At 42.4% G+C, this 16,809-nt stretch overlaps 1 protein-coding gene across 1 annotated transcript in view; it reads left to right on the top strand.

Annotated features, from left to right (window-relative positions):
• Positions 1 to 2,515: 2,515 nt before the first annotated feature.
• Positions 2,516 to 16,809, top strand: part of JADE1 (jade family PHD finger 1) — a 206,857-nt gene continuing 192,563 nt past the window's right edge. The window contains exon 1 of the mRNA XM_074378656.1: positions 2,516 to 2,617. The gene's annotated coding sequence lies outside the window, so the exon portion shown is untranslated. The remainder of the gene's footprint in view (positions 2,618 to 16,809) is intronic.

Below are 16,809 nucleotides of genomic sequence, written 5' to 3'. Positions count from 1 at the left end.
TTTAAGTTATGAAAACTCAATGTGTATTTTGCTCAATATGTAGAGACAGCCGTTTTAATTGTGCTGGTGATTACTTCTGACATTTCACTTACTGAGGGTATGTTTGAGGGACTGTGCCTTCGGAGACATGTGTATCTGACTTACAATGTACAGACCATTTATGTAAATAGAAATGTGACTTTGTTTTTTTCTATAACCGAACACAACTTGGCTCCCAATTCCTCCTTTCTGATAGGCAATGTAAACATATTATTATTTCAAAATAACTCAGTCACTTCTCATTGAACACTTGATCTCTTTGGGCACACATTTGGGCCGTGGCAGGATTCTTCCCCTCACCACCCTTCTGCTTTTCTGCTCAGGAGAAGCTCAAGTTATAGGTCTTATCCAAATGTTCTCTTGTCTTTGCTGACCTCAGTTGAGATGTGACTTCTCCTCCCTAGTTATTGGGCATTGTGACAGCATCCCACTGCTGATGGTTATCAATCCAAGCTCCATGTTCACACTCTACACATTGCCCTTGACCCAACCCAGGCCTTTTCTGATCCAGTGGCCCCTTTCTTAGGGGGGGACTCAGGAACCCTCAGCTGCTTTTTGCCCTTATGTAGGGGAGTACAAGGGCTGAGGAGCAGGAGGTAGGCTGCTTTTACACTGTTCCCCATAGACAGTTTGGTGCAATGGATGCCTGTGACTCAGTGGTTGCGAGCTGCATTGCCATTAGAATTATTAGAAGCAAATATAAAATCGGTTACCATTTCAGAATAGTCTACACACTGATCTGCTGTTCTCTCAATCCATCCCTGTGTATCAGATGCTAATGCAATTCTAGTATTTTAAAGATACATTTTTATTAAGTATTGCCCCTAAATGAAAGTCAGCCATTCACTTCTAGCACTTAACCAAAGCCAGAGGAAATGTTGGCTGAGTTAGATTTACTCAGACATGGCATGTGCTGTTTTCCAGCATGGTACCCTCCTAAAGGGAATTTCAAAGCTACTTTTGCTTATTCACAATTTCCCCCTCATATTCTAATTCTATAAATGTTTTATAACATTTTGAACATGTGACTTCACAGAATTTTCCCTGCTCTGTGATTAATGACTTGATTGCTGAAACAGGATTCAGTGTCTAAAAGAGAACTAATGACTAGAGAGTTCTTACAGCGTTGCCACAGGCAGAATTTCTCTGCTGGAGTTCAGAGAAGCCCATCTAAGAAGCCCAAAGCAGTGTGGTCTATACCTTCCATGCAGGAGGGCAGAGGCCTGCTTGTTTTGTCCTCCTCTGAATCCCTAGCATGTGGCACTGTACTTAGCACATATTGGGAGCTCACTATATTTGTTGAATAAATGAATTAACAAACCTCTAAACAGCAGTTTTTTATCAGTGGAACATAGAATGTGCTGGTAATTGAAACAAAATAGATCAGTTTGAGCAAAATTAGTGAGCTTCCTAGGGAGCTGGTCCTTCGACAGTCTGCATGTCAGAGATGCTGACTTTTAGACTGCCCTGATTACAAAAAAAAGGGGGAAATAATATATTTGATACATACCCTGGATTAGACTGCCTACTTCAAGTTTGCAAGCAAGGCAAACTCCCATGGCACCTGGCCTTTTGATTTTACATTAAGGAATTATATTTACTTCATGCAGAATATTTTGTGGTTCCCTTTAGAATGCTCGTTGGAATTTCAGCCAACTCAACCCACAGAAACATAGCACCTCATTCCTGTCACCCCTCAACTCCTTACCCTGCTTTATTTACTGTGTAATACTTTCACCTTGGTATATTGTATGTGTGTGTGTGTGTGTGTGTGTGTGTGTGTGTGTGTACAAAGACACACTTTGGGACTTTTTTTGTTTGTTAATTGTCTTTTTACCCATTAGAATGTCAGTGACCCAGAGGCAGGGACTTGTAAGATGAGGCAGCACTCGGAATCGTACCCGGCAAATGGAAGATGATAAGTCTTTGTGAAATGAATTAGTGCTGTGCTGCTCCAGTTGTCAGCAGAACACATCTGAGAATTCCATCAGAGTGGTCTTGTTTGGCGTTTCCTCTCTGGAGACTCCATAACGATCAGTTCATGCTCCTTTGATAGACGTAACTCACTCAGCCTATGTATCATCTTACCTCTGTCCCTCTGCTAATTGCAAACTTGAAAGCAGAGATTGGTTCTTACCCACCTTTGCATCAATGCTGCTTCTCATACATGCACTTCCTTCTCCTGTTAGGCCCTATAAAGAGTTTGCTGTATTTCCTGGGTATACAGACTCTCTCCAATGAATCTTCATACATGCTTCAGACAGAGCTTTGTCTTGTAATCCTTCTGTGACCCTAAAAGCACCATACACAGAGAACTGTTCTGAAAAGCATTATGACTTGCTGGACTGATCTCAGTGCACACACTGAGACATTACATGCCATCCAAGGCCCAGTGCATTGCAGTGACTTCAGATACACAGAAGACCAGCAGAGAAAGTTGACTGGTTTCTCTTCCTCTGCAGGACAACGCCTGAGGCGTCCTGAGGACTGTAGACCTCAGTGGGTTTGAACAAAACCACCAGAGTGCACAGCCATTCCACATTCATTTCTCGCACATCTCCGACACCTCCAACTGCTGGTGAGTCCTTGCCATAATGCCGGGAACTGATTTAGTTCTTTGCATAAATTTTCTCAATTAATCCTTACAAGTGGGAACTCAGGCACAGAGAGATTAAGCAACTTGCCCAAGGTCACACAGTGAGTAATTGATGGGGCTAGGGTTCAAACCTAAGCCAACTGCTCCAGAGCCTGCATGCTTAATCCTTTGCTATGCTGCTGCCATATTATCTGGTTAACACATCCAGTGACAAAGACTCTAGGAGCCATGTTCGCTTCTTGTTTAATGTCTAATCCATAAAGGTAATATATAATGTGATTAGACATTAAAAAAAAAATCACAGCCTGTAATTGAGTGCCTCTTTAGCTGCAAGGTGTAGGGAATACAGGCTACAGTGCACCACCTAAATCCGACATTCTCACGGTCCAGACTTCCACAACAAGCCCAGGCTTATCGATGTTTGAAATCCGCTTTGCCGTTCTGCATTTGTGATTTTATAATGACTTCCACATGCATTGGCATCCCATTAATGGGCCAGTATATGGAAACAGTTGTCTTATGAAGTGAGGGGACTTTTTTTCCTTTCTTTTTCTTTTCTATTAAAACCACAGGTGTATAGAATGAAAATGCTCAATCTAATGAGTGTAACCTGGGAAGTAATTTCATGGGCTGCAGTACTTTGATGGCAATAATTCTTGGATGTCAAAAGGATAAGGACACAGTTTTTTGCTTCTAATTTTATTCTTAGAAAATGATGGTATTGAGCCATCCATGGAGTGCCCCTGTAGATTAATTCCAGTTTTCCTTTTGTAGAGGAGATTTAAGGGAAGTCTTAATCTGCTTTATATTTAACTCTTATCTCCACATTATGAATTAAAAATAGAAAGCTGGACTCCAGTCTCACCTCTGCAGACTCTTTGAGGGCTGAAGTTACCCGGGGAAGGATGGGCTGAGAGCCGCTCCAGGTCTCTGTCTGGCTTAGCGCCCCTCCCGGACTTTCCCAGCAGCTAGCTGCTTCTTCATGATTTTCAGTCCAAGAACCTCCTGTTCACATGTCTAAGATGAGCAGCCCTTATTCCATGATGCTTAAAGGACACTCAGCATTTTTCCTCAGGTACTTTTCATTTGTCAAGAAACAATGAATTCTGAGTCCTTTAGGATTCTGCAATCTGAGAAATTTCCTGCTTCCTCTGGTTGTTTTCTCATAAATCCATGCTTAAGATGGGAAGAGAAGTAAAGAGCACTTTGCTCTGCTTTCTCTTCAGCCAGTAAAAATTGCTCTGGAGTTCTTCCCTCATTTCCTTTCTCCCTGCTTCCATTTCCCATCTCCACACCTTTCCGCAATTCTCTTCTCCTGTCCTTGTCCTGTCTCTCCCTTTGTCAGACCATGTCTGAGACAGCAGGAAGGGCAGGAAGAGTTCGGGAGCTGGGGGAGGAGCTGGAATTGCACAGCTCCTTCTCACCTACTGCCCTGTCTCCTACCTGGAGCTTCAGAAATACAGTTGAGGGTCATTCATCCAAGAAGTAATCATCCAATCAGTCTAGATCAGAAAGGGTAAGACACCTGTATGGAAACCTCTACAGCTTTGAGTTCCCGGCACTTCCAGCCTGGTAAAGTTAGCATGTCTGGTGAACCGTGGCTGGTGCAGGCTCAGGGAGAAAACCAACCATGTAGGAAGCAAGCAGAGCATCTACGCTTGTCCTGTCCTCCCTTAATTTATAAACACTCTCCCTCACTTTCTTCCTCCACTGTCCCCCTAGTGGTAAGTTTCAATTCTAGAGTCTTAACCCAAAATACCAAAAGGAGGCCATTTTTCACTTTGTTAATTGTAAAAATTTCACATCTTCAGGGAAGAGGAGCCCTTTTTTCTCTGTTCCCTCCTCTTCACCACCACAATCCTAAGAGCAGCGGTGGTGACCACTTACTAAATGCCTGCTGTATGCCTGACTGGGGGTGTTGGATGTACATTCAAAGGAAAAAGAGCGCCTCAAATCGTGGGGCTATCTGCCCCTCCAGGACAGGACTTTCCAAGCTGTGGATTGTTGGGCAGTACATGAAATTGAGTTAGTTGTGGAGGCTGGCATTTTAAAAAATAAAGAAAATGGAATGGCATGGACCAGAACAAAGCAGAAAAATATCAGAGAATATTGCATATGGTAGGAGTAAGTATTATTTTGTGAACCTTTGGTTTTCTAGAGTGGAGAGTGTGATAGTGCTTTCTGGGGGACCCTCTCCGTCTCCTTGTCTCCCTTACAGCCAGCCAGGTGACAGGGCTCTGGCTGTAGTTGTACGTCCAGAGGGATCTATGCCACTTTCAGATATGGCACATAGAACTCTCCTACATAGGCTCCTCCACTCTCTTCCTTCCACATGCCTGCTGGATGACACCAGGGCAACCCTGAAGCCACAAGATGTCAGAATCACAGTGTGGAAGCAGCCTGGGTCCCTGAGTCTCACTGGCAGGAGTGCCAGCCACCAGAGTCACCTGACCAGGGACCTCAGCTTTTAGCTTTATGTGAATGAGAAATAAACTTCTATTATGTTAAGCCAGATTGTTTCACCTACCTTGTGCACGTGTATGTGTGTTTGTATGTATACATGTGGTTTATGTAATAACCTTTATTTCTGAATGTAGATTTTAGTGAAAAACATTTGAAAGCCCCTGCTCTCAGTGTTTCAAATGCAGTCCTAGATCAATTGCAGTTGAATCACTTTGGATGCTGATTAGAAATGACGATTTCTGGACCTTACTGAGCTCTGCTGTGTCAGGATCTTGGTGCTGGGGCCTGAAAATGTTTAACATGTTTAACAAACTCCACAGATAAACTCTCAAGTTTAAAGAGCACTTTGGCCCTGGCACTGGTAGAAACATTTTCTTGGCAACCCTGGGGCTGGATAAATCCACCAAGCTTTATACCTATTTTCTTTGGTCATTGTCCAAAATATGAGTCTCTCCCTGTTCCCCACTCTATCTATACTCTGAATAATCTTGTTACAATAATGCTCTGTACTGATTCACATAATCTTTTTCTCAGAACATTTCCCACTCCCCTTTTTCCTAAACACTTTAACTGTCCTCTAAAAAGCCTGCTGTGTAATTAACAAATGTCCCTATGCCTACAACCTCTTCCCTGGACATTTTCGTAATCTTCTGGCTCTCCTCTGAGTTATCTGTTCTGCTCCCCATTCAAATGGGAGCTGTTCATTTTCCATATTATATGTACTATGTATTTTCAGGGTTGGAAAGTGGGGCAAGCCCCCTCCTCAGTACTCATGGCTACTTTCCAACTGTGACTGCCCCACCCTTTGGATAGGCCTGTATTAATTAGTATGCCTTTGGCTGCAAGTCACAGAATACCCAACTAGAAGAGCCATAAACAATAAGGAAATTCATAATCTCACATTATAAGAAATCATATTCTTGAATGATAACTGGTTAATTCAGCAGCACTTTCCATATTTCCACTTTTTCTTCTCCAGCATGTTTATCCTCAGACTTGTTTCTTTGTGGTCACAAGATGGCTGCCACAACTCCAGATATCACATCCCTCACAGCTATGTCAGTATTAATTTCCTAAGGCTGCTGTAACAAATTATCCCAAATTTGGTGACTTAAATGATGATAATTTATTCTTTCACTGGTTGGAGCCAGATGTCTGAAATTAGTATCACTGAACTGAAACCAAGGTGTGGTCAGGGCCATACTCCAAGCAGGCTTTAAGTGAGAATTTGTTCCTTGCCTCTTCCAGATTCTGGTGGCTGCCAGTATTCCTTGGCTTTTGGCTGCATCACTCCAATCTCTGCCTCCATCTTCACATTGCCTTTTCTTCTGTCTGTGTCAAATTTCATTCTGCCTCTCTCTTGTGAGTGACTTTAGGTCACTTGTGATTGCATTTAGGGTCCACCTGGACAATCCAGGATGATCTCCCCATCTCATGATCCTAACCTTAATCGTATCTGCAGACTTTTTTTCCCATACAAATTGATGTTTATAAATTCTAGGTTTATCACCTGATATCTTTGAATATCATTATTCAGCTTACTACAATGTCCAAAGGTAGAAAGGGCAATTTCTCCTCATCTGTGATTACTTAACAAGGAGGAAGTCTTTCCCAGGAGCCCCCTGTCTTAGCCAGTTTGGGCTGTTATAACTGAATACTACAGGCTGGCTTAAACAACAAATGTTTTATTTCTCACAGTTCTGGAGGCTGGGATGTCCAAGATCAAAGCACTGGCAGACCCAGTGTCTGCTGAGATCACTTCCTGATTTGCAGATATGGTCGAATCTAGTTGTATACTTCCATGGCTGAGACCACATTTCTCTCAATTACATTTTTTCTTATAAGGGCACTAATTCCATTCATAAGTCTCCTCCTTCATGACCTAATTATCTCCAGAGGCTTTACTTCCTATAATGGTACATTGTGGGGTTAGGATTTCAACATATGAATTTTGAAGGGACACAAACACTCAGTCCATAAGACTCCTACCCCTGGCATATTGCCCACTAGTCCTCTTGGCTGTGGTTGGGTCATGAATTCACGCATGTGGCCTCTATCAGCAGAAAAATATGAGAGTCTGAGGGAAGACTATTGGTTAGACCATCAGCATCTGCCTCAGGATTCCTGCTCCTTTAAGGCTCATGTTATTGGAACTGCCCATCCAGAATGCTGTTCTTTTTTGGCTTTCTGCTCACTCCTTCTCAGTCATTGAAGACTTTGGCATTTGTCTCATAGTCTTTCTTTGTGGCCTATCTACCACTAACCATTCAGCTCTTTGACCTCTTCATCTTCTAGTGACCATCCCTGCTCCATCCCTGCCTTCCATCCCCACAGCTTCACCCTGGACCTGAACATCACTTGAAACTTCTCCTTCTTTGAAATAGCAACTACAGACCCTCTGGCCATGTCCTCCCACCCTTCCAGCTTACTCATTTTACCCCTCCTCTCTCCTTTCTGCTTATCCATCAGTCAGTCTTATCATGAGTTTCCTCCTATCCAGAATATATTTATTGCCCATATTTGAAACACCCTTGACCCTTGGTCCTTCCATTGAAGTTATCCAGCAAAACCCCAATCTTGGATGAACCCGTATCTGCTTGCTCAAACTTCTTCATTGTCTTTGATTCTCACCCCTTCACTCTCAGCAGATGACTGTACTTCATAGTTAATTAAAATAGAAGACGTCTGATGGAAACTCGTTAACTTCCCAACACTACATTTACTTGTCTGTGTTACTGAGATGTTTAATCATCTGGCCTTGTTACAGTGGAATGGAGCTCCTTCTGCTAGAGGACAATCCTTCTTGTTCTATGGAAACACGACTAAGCTTTGGTCAACGAGATGTAAGTGGAAGTGTAGTACAGAAGTATTTGCAGCGCTTCTTTCAAAGATACTGATCATATATCCTTTACCTTATTCTTCTAATCCCCTCCTCCATCCAGATACCTGGAATATGAATGTGACCACTGGAGCTCTTGCAGCCATTTTAAAAGAGTGATGCCAATGGAATGGCAGAGGAGTTAGATAGAACTATTTTTACCTTCTTTAAATCATTCCAATTTCTAATCCACACAGGTACAACTCTTCTCTTAGAGTCTAAATCCTACACTCTTCAGATGTGTTTAAAATTTTGCTCTGCTGAAATAACTTTATGCTAAAAGAACTTCTATCTCCTTTCTAACCTTGACATATAGTAAAAAATCGGCTTCCATTAACTGCCATGTCCCGTTGTCCTTTCCCAGTTCCTGGCTTTCCTCTCCCTCACAGAGGTGATAGTTGTTGAGCGACAGGGTTAGGGATGAAAAGAAGAAAGCGTAGCCCCATCACCCATATGTAATTCTAGTCAGTTTTTGGTAAAATTTGTATCATCCTCTCTTTCCTTATTTTTCTCCCTCTTTCCTTCCTTGTGCTTTACTTTCTATGCTCCTTTTACCCTGGTTAGAAGTTGATCCAGAGCAGGGAAGATACTCAAACTATATATCAACATCAGCAAGTTTTCATTTCTATAGCCTGTATTTTTTTTTGCCTTATGATTTAGATGAAAATATTAAAAATAAAAAGAGGGCTTTTTGAGTGATTACCTTCTACAGGGACACAAAAAAAACATCCTCTTGAGGGAAAATATAACCTGATCATTTGTCTCAGAGTCTGACTTGAAAAGAGAAAAAGTTCTTGCAAAAGGCAGCTATATTCAATATTTTGTAGTAACCTATAGTAAAAAAGAATATGAAAATGAATACGTGCATGTCTGAAACATGCTGTACACTAGAAACTGGCACATTATAACTGACTATACTTCAATAAAAAAATTTTTTTAAAGGTAGCCAAAAAAGAAATGGAGGGTCAGTGGTTTACGCTCCCTACCCCATCCCATCTTCCACTCTGCTGCCCAAGTGGCAAGTCTGAAAGGCAAACCTGGTTGTTCACTCTCCTGCTTAAAACCCCTCAGTGGCTCCATTCTAACGTCATCTTTCACCTCTGGTCTGCCTCACACCCTGTGCCTCCAGTTACCCTGAATCACTTGCTCTTTTACATCTCTGCACTTTCTGTTGCTCTTTTCTGGACTGACCTCCCACCTAATCCTTCTAGCAAAGACCCATTCAGCTTCAAGGCTCACTTCAAGAACCTTCTTGTCATTCATGAGATTTCTTGTCCCTCTTTACCTCCCTTCTCCCAACTGACCTTTTCCTTCATTTTGTCTGCCTCTCAAAAAGTATCATTAACACGTGTCACACTTTTTTACAAAATCATTTGACATGCATGTATCCTTCTCTTTGACTGTCAGCTCACCAAAGCCTTATTTATTCTTTCATTGCTCATGTAATTCACACTTTTCTTTTTGTAAAAGAATCAATATAGAAATATCACATTAGAGTCTCCCTTCACTTCTAACCTTCAGTCTCCCTCCCCTCCCCTTCTTATTCGTATTTGAACCCTCAGTGCCTAGTTCAGTGTCTGACACACAGAAGCCCCACAACTGTTTTAAATGAATGAATGAATAAATATCCTGTCAAGGTTGTCCTTGACTAGTGACACATCTACTCATAAATCTGAGTTTAAATACCCATTCACAGCATGCAGCTTCCTCACTCCAAGGTAACATCATGTATGTGCTCTCTTGGGATTTATTTTTGCTAACTCACTGTCTGAATCTTCAGTCTCCTCCAGGTCCTGTTTACTTTAACTATTCAAAGCTCTGCTCCTCTGCTGGAGCAGTTTACATTGGGAGGAAGTTTTCCCACTGCCTGTGCAGTATAAATTGGTTTCTAAACAATCTTGCCCACAGTCTCCATTAATACTGTACTGTAGAGCAAGGCAGGATAAAATATTCAAAGTAGCAGGAGTTACTTTTTAGGATGATTGAATATGATGAAGGAGCCAAGGACAAAGGGTAATTTATTCCAAAGGAAGTCAACACCTTTGCTTTGCACCAGCTCTTGCAGTTAAAAAATAGGGCTGGTAATTGGACTTGCTTTATGAAAATCTCATTAGCATTAGCATATAACTAAAATGCACAGCTCCATAGTTAATTGCAATCCTGCACTGCAGTTAACAACTACAGTGATGACATTTGCATATTGCACATAAAATTAAAAATGCATGTCAGATAGGTGCTCTTTCAGAAAAAAAAGTCCTTGAATAACATTGCATTCACTACAATCATCGGGAAGATTTTGAATTTGAATGGAAATTATATGTATAGTATGAGCTTTAGAAACACAGAGGAGCCTGATCAAAGAGGAGGGGAAGCTAAATATGAAACATCGCAAAGGCAAAGCTCCAGCAGCTGGGACCTTCCTCAAGGGCAGGGACCTTGTAGTACTGAACTGTGTGTGCTTTGTGTAAATACAGCCCTTTTATCTGAGAGTCTCATGTCACTACCCAGGCATCAGTCTCATCTTGGTGCTTTTCCTCTAGACTGTAAGCTCCTTGAGATCATGGCCTTGATCCTTTTAAACTTTGAATCCCATAATGCTCAGCGGGTACAGGCACTCAATGAGTTGTAGGTGTGAACCGACTCAAGGCCTCACAAACTGAATCCAGCAGATGTGAGAGACTGTGCTGTGAAGTGGCTAAGAGTGGATATTTTCACTTCAATGTCCTTGAGCTGGTTACCTTGAGCCAGTTGCTTCGACCTCTCTAAGCCTCCATTTCCTCCCCTATAAAAGGTTTTCTGCTTATGAGGTTTTTGAGAAGGTTCAGAAAGATAATGCATACATAATACTTAGCACAGCACAGGGCCTGGCACACAGCAAGTGCTATTGTTATTGTTGTTGCTGTTGTTTTGGGGTGAAAGATCACAGGAAAGGGCACGTGGAGGCTGAGGTATAAATCACTTGGAATGTCAGTCCTAGTGCCAGTCAGCCACAAGACAGAACGTTACCATGAGTAATAGTACTTGCCACAAAGGCCGATAACTTTTGTTCTGTTTTACCAAGAAAGAAAATGAGTTCCTGAAAGAGAATGGAGGGGCATAAGAAAACAAGACCACTCTCTAAACGGTTGATAGAAAGATTCAGTATCAGGCTTTGTAAGTGAGACTCCTCTGTGACTCTAGATTGTCTGCTTCTTGGAAGACAACAGTGGGCCAGGAACCAGAGTCAGGAAGTCAGGAAGGAAAGGCAAGGTAGGGCTTTCTGTGATGGACTGGGCTATTTCATTCATTCATTCGTTCATTCATTTATTCATCATTCAGCTAATATTATTTATTGTGCCCATACCTATGCACTGCACTGTGCTAGGAACTCAGTGACAGGGATGACCATGGAGGTGGACCTAATTGTTATACAGTTGGAAATTCTAGGCTAGAAATAAAGTGAAGGACCAGAGCTAGAATAAAGATCCAGATGTAATCAGCATGAGGAAGAGCTGGAACTCTGGACACAGGGCAGGTCCCGAGGCTGTTCTTTAGGGAACACTCCCAGTGAGGGGATAAGAAAGGGAATTGGCACCAATGAAGCAAACAGAGGAGAAATATGGGAAGGAAAAGGGCAGAGAAGCCGGGGACGTTGAAGGAGAGGAACGTTTCAACTGGTAGGATGGTAGCTGGCAGAGTCAGCTCTGGGTAAAGTCAATGAGGGTCACTGGATCTGGTGATAAGGAGGCCACTGGTGATTCTTCTCCAAGAGGGGGATTACTGTGAGATGAGAATTTGACATCAAGGGTAGGTAGGGGATGATAGGGTGGGAAGAAAATGTGCGAAAATGTAGGCTATGGTTTGGCAGTAAAAGAATAAAGCTCAGCCAGTAGTTTGAGGGCATAGCACAGTTGGAAAAGACTGTGTAGTATTGTAGAGACCTAAAGGAGGAGGCAGTGAGAAGAGAGAGAGACAAGATATGAGACAGCTGGAGGTGGTGATACCATCAGGATCAGCCCAAGTCCCAAGACGTGCAGAAACCTTGTGAGCTGTTCTGTTCTGAGGGACTGAGGCCAGCACCTTCCCATTTAGGTGAGGTGCCTCTTTTCTTTGACTCATAGCCCTGATTCTTACCTGTATCCCAATACATGTCAAATTGTAATTTTCAGTTTTTTCATGTCTCCTCCTTTGATGGTGAATTCTTCAACTTCAGGAACCATGTCTTACTCATCTGAAATTCCCCAGTGACTACCTAGTTCAAGGTCTGGCACAGTCAATAAGGACTATTGAGTTCAACTACATAATCCCTCATAGCCAGTCTGTTCCATCAACTAGAGTTCCCAGTAATTACACAGCCCCTTTATAAACTGTCTGCTTCTTGGAAGATAGCAATGGGCCAGCAACCAGAGTCAGGAAGGAAGGACAAGGTAGGGCTTTCTGTGGTGGACTGGGTAATTTCATTCATTCATTCATTCATTCATCCATCATGTAGCTAATAGTATCTATTGTGACCATACCTTTGCAATGCACTATGCTAGGAACTCAGAGATACAGATGACCATGGATGTGGACCTCATTAGTATGCAGTTGGAAATTCTGGGCTAGAAAAACAGTGAAGGATCAGAACTAGAGAGAAAGATATGGCCACCTCTGCCCCCAATCTTATGTATTTCTTATATTAAGGTAAGAGCTGCAAGAAGTTTGGGTATAGTTCACTCCCCTCCCCATGCTTGCAGGAGCAGACCAGGACACATGGGAGCCTTGTCTCACCCGAAGCTAAATGAACTGTGTGAGGCACTAACTGAAATGAAGCCAAGAAGCCACGGTCCTATTCTCTCACAGCTTTTCTTAGAGAGTCTGACCCAGAGTCTTTCTACTTCTCTCTCTACTCTTCCCATTCTGGCTCGTACGTTTTGTCAGCTCACCACTGCCTGTATCCTGTTTCTACTTTTGAAAGCCTGTTTTTAGACCCAAGCCTTTCATTTTGCCTTTATTCAAAGTTTTCTGCACCCTCACTAGCTCTAAGAAAATGATTTTGAACCAAAATCTGACAATAGAACTTGAGCCAGCGTTTTTCACCCCTCCAGATCCCACGTGGGTCTGACTCAGACAAGACCCCAAAACATAAGCGCTTCTGAGTAACAGCCAACTCTGGGGCCTCTGACGTGGAGCCATCGGCCTTCAGGGAAAGGGACAATCACTATCACGAAGTCAAAGCTGAGTACCAGACTGTCCTGATTTTCCTCGATAAGCCGATACTTGGAAAGCTTTCCAGTTAGCAGCTAAGAAACTTTTCCTTTTTCACTCATGCTTACAAAATAATTTTCTTTTTCCAGAAAATGTTTTACTAGTAATTTCTTTTGGTTTAATCCTCTATTATTCAATTTGAACACCTTGGCTTTCTACATGTTGCGGGATCAGGACAGGCCTGGCAGTGACCCAGGGGCACAAAGGGGACAGCAAAGTGTGGTGTAATTCTATTCCTGTCACTGACACCTCCTGCCTTCTCCGGGACCTCTGCACACTCACCCTCCTGTGAGTCACAGTTTGCAGATCCTGAGGTCCAAGAAAAGGAAGCATTGTCTCACAGCTGTAAATCAAGAGTTGTGTTTGTGGATTTCGTTTTCCTGCTTCTCGTTCATACTTGTTCTTGTTTTCCCGGCACAAGGGCATCTGTGCCTAAAACAGCCGCTTATCTCAGTTGACTGCTGTTTGCTGATATCTGGCTCATTCTGTTCTGAAAAGCCACACAAAGGAAAAAGTTGGGAATTCTTTCTAATACAACGTTAAACTTATCCATGCTAGATATGTCTCAAACACCCAAACTGCCTTAAAACCTAAACCAAGCTCAACATATGACTCACTCTCAGCCGTGCGGCGGGGGGGGGGGGTCGGGGGGGAAGAGGGATGCTGTTGGGGGAGAAACACACAAACCCTGATCACCTCATTATACAGCTCTTGTCCATTTCGCTCTTCCACATGGCTTATACCTTCAGCTTCTCTCTATCTTGAATTTCTGGGTTCCTGACTGACACAGGTTCTCTTCTTGGTCAGTGGGGTTTAGAATTCAGCACCAAGTGGCTTGGGTGGTGAGGGAGTGGCCACACACAGCGCCTCCTGCAGTCTCTGAGCGGGACTACGGGTAACTGAGCGGCGTCTAACCAGCCACCTCTCATGCTTGATGTGTCCACACAGAGCCTTTCCTTGGCTGGCTCTGTGGGTTGACAGTTCGCGATTTGGCCCCTTTCTTCCTGCGGTGCCTTCGCTAGAGGAGAACCTCCAAAGGTGCCATGTTTGTGTCTCTGATACTGTTTCATAGCAGCTCAGAGTAAGAGTCATCTGAAGCATAATACCTGAAGACTTATTCCATGCACTCTGCTTCCGCTGCAGCTCACCAAAAAAAGGAGCTGCTTATTTATCCAGCTGTCAGCCATTTCCCATAAATGTCTGGCCCGGCGAGCTGCACTGTGGCAGGCATTGCTTTAGTGCCAATAGGCTGGCCCTCTGCCAGGTCCTCATTGTTGGCGACTCCATCTTGCTATTGAACGCTAAGTATGAGTCAGAGGGGATGCTGATAGAATCCCCAGCAGGTCCTGACCACACGGGCAGACCGAGCCACACAGGGAGAGGGGCTGACCTCCACTCTGCAGAGTGGTTAGTTCTGAAGCTTGGTGCCATGTTAGTGCAAACAGTATGACATACAATTCAACTGCTCTGGTGCACTCATCTCCGGGCTGGGCTGTCAGAGGCACAGAAGTATATGTTGGTTTCTGTAGGAGTTATGGCCAGCAGCCCAGCTTCTTAACTGGGTTTAGTTTGAAAATAAATGCCTCACTGGACAGTGACACCTGTCTACTCTTTTTTGGAAGAAAATTGTTGCTTTGTGTAGGCCGATGTGTAACTTTAATAATCTTATGATTAGCTCTGAGTATACTGTGCTAATTATTCATAGTTGTCCTTCATCTTTTGTATGTATTATTGTATTTATACAGCAGCAGCTGGTGATGACTGTATCATTAGATAATGCCCATATTTTGAAAGGTTAAATTTCCTAGAAACCATTTTCTAGTTTTCATGTGTCCTTGCTTGTGCTCTTTAAAGAGACTGAAAAAGAATGTTCTACAAAATCCTGCCTTGCTCTGCGGTGATGAGGTCAGACAGACCTCCCCCATGAGGCTGACTAAAGCTGCCATACAACTGTGGAGTGGCTTTGGAAACTTGGAGACATTTGGGCCTGTTTAGTCACCACCACAGCTCAATCCCATGGCTCCTGTCACCACTTTGGTGAGTTGGTGGTACAATAGACATGTCATCATGAAAGGGCCTGAAATGAGGTGAAATGAGGGCAGTCACAGGGCTGTTTTCCTGCTAAAAACAACAATAAGTTGTTTCTAGTTATTTCGTATTAGAAGGAATTTCCTAACAGAAAATTCTCCTCCACTAAATAGGATTTTACCTGTACAATACTTTATTGCTTATGAATATCAGAGTCAACTCCAACTGGCATCTGAGAGCTGGAAAATGATATCTGTCCTTACAAGAGAAAGAAGTATTTTTTCCTATATTGGTCAAAAGCCAAGTCATTAACTGCCAACCAATAAAGGTACAAGGGGAAAAAAGAATTGAGTCTTAATTACCTCTGAAATTCCAGATAGAAAATTGTACATTCAGTTACACCTGAGGTAGCAGAAAACTCCAAGGGACTAAGTCCTCTGGCCAAACCAAAATTTGGTTTATTTAACTTTCTCTAGAAATGGATCATTGGGCCTTGTACATATGTTTGTTATATAGAGATTTTTCTCAGTATAACCTCAGGTGGATTATAATAAGATATGTGTATGTGTCTGGTATATTAATCATAAGGCACCAAATTATTCAAATTATTTTCAAAGACACAAATTTTATGTGAGGGTAAAAGTATTATCATGTAAAATGCAGAAATGCTTCCTAGCTATGCTGATATTTTATGCCAATTGAATACAGAACTTAGCTTAAGAAAATCATAGATTTGTAAATTAAAATGAGATGGAAAAAATGTTGACCAGCTATATAAAAAGGGCAGCAATTCAAGCTGTAGAATCTGGGTTATTTCTTTTTCACTGCCCCAGATTTTGTTTAGAGTCAATGTTAAAAAGTCAGGGTTTTTCCCACACTATAAAGCACTGATAATATTTTCAATATTTCAATATTTTCTCACCTACTGGAGTAGGTATATTACATTATATACCTACTGGAATATAATGTAAATTCTTAAGTGTGATTTAATAATTCTTTAGAAATCATTCTTTGGATTTTGCTGTTTATAGAGTGGGAGGGAATTGACATATTCCATGTGTTTTTATTAAAGCTAAGATTTTTAAAAAATAAGAAGCACTAGAAAAGTCCAGAGTCACCTCAGATTTTGGTCAGAGGCGGCAGAAGAAGAGTAGAGAAGGGGAGGATGACACAGTGATGGCTGGAGTGGAAGCCATTACCCAGCACTGCAATGGCAGATTGCTTCGTGGCGTGACACTCAGAGGTTGTTTTTGATTTTAGTTTAGATATGAAAGAAAATTTTACACTGTTTCAGACAAATAGATTGACAACTTGTATTTCACAACATCGTATGTGCAAAGCACTTCACACCAATCCCAGGTCACGTTGACTTCACACCGGGGCGCTGGGAGAGGAGGTAACACAATGATGTGGAAGGCAGCATGCCCCACACCTGCAAATGCTGTGGTTACGGAGAAGAGATCTGATCCTTTGTTTCTCCCATCCAAGACCATAAATTAATTCCTTCATTTAGTCAACAAATATTTATTGAGCTCAATATTTATTGAGCTATGATAGTCTGGGAAGTGGTCTTTTATGA

The sequence above is a fragment of the Camelus bactrianus genome, chromosome 2 (assembly GCF_048773025.1).
Source record: "Camelus bactrianus isolate YW-2024 breed Bactrian camel chromosome 2, ASM4877302v1, whole genome shotgun sequence".
Lineage (NCBI taxonomy): Eukaryota > Metazoa > Chordata > Mammalia > Artiodactyla > Camelidae > Camelus > Camelus bactrianus.
The sequence above is the reverse complement of the archived record's forward strand: the minus strand, read 5'-3'. Positions and strand labels throughout refer to the sequence as shown.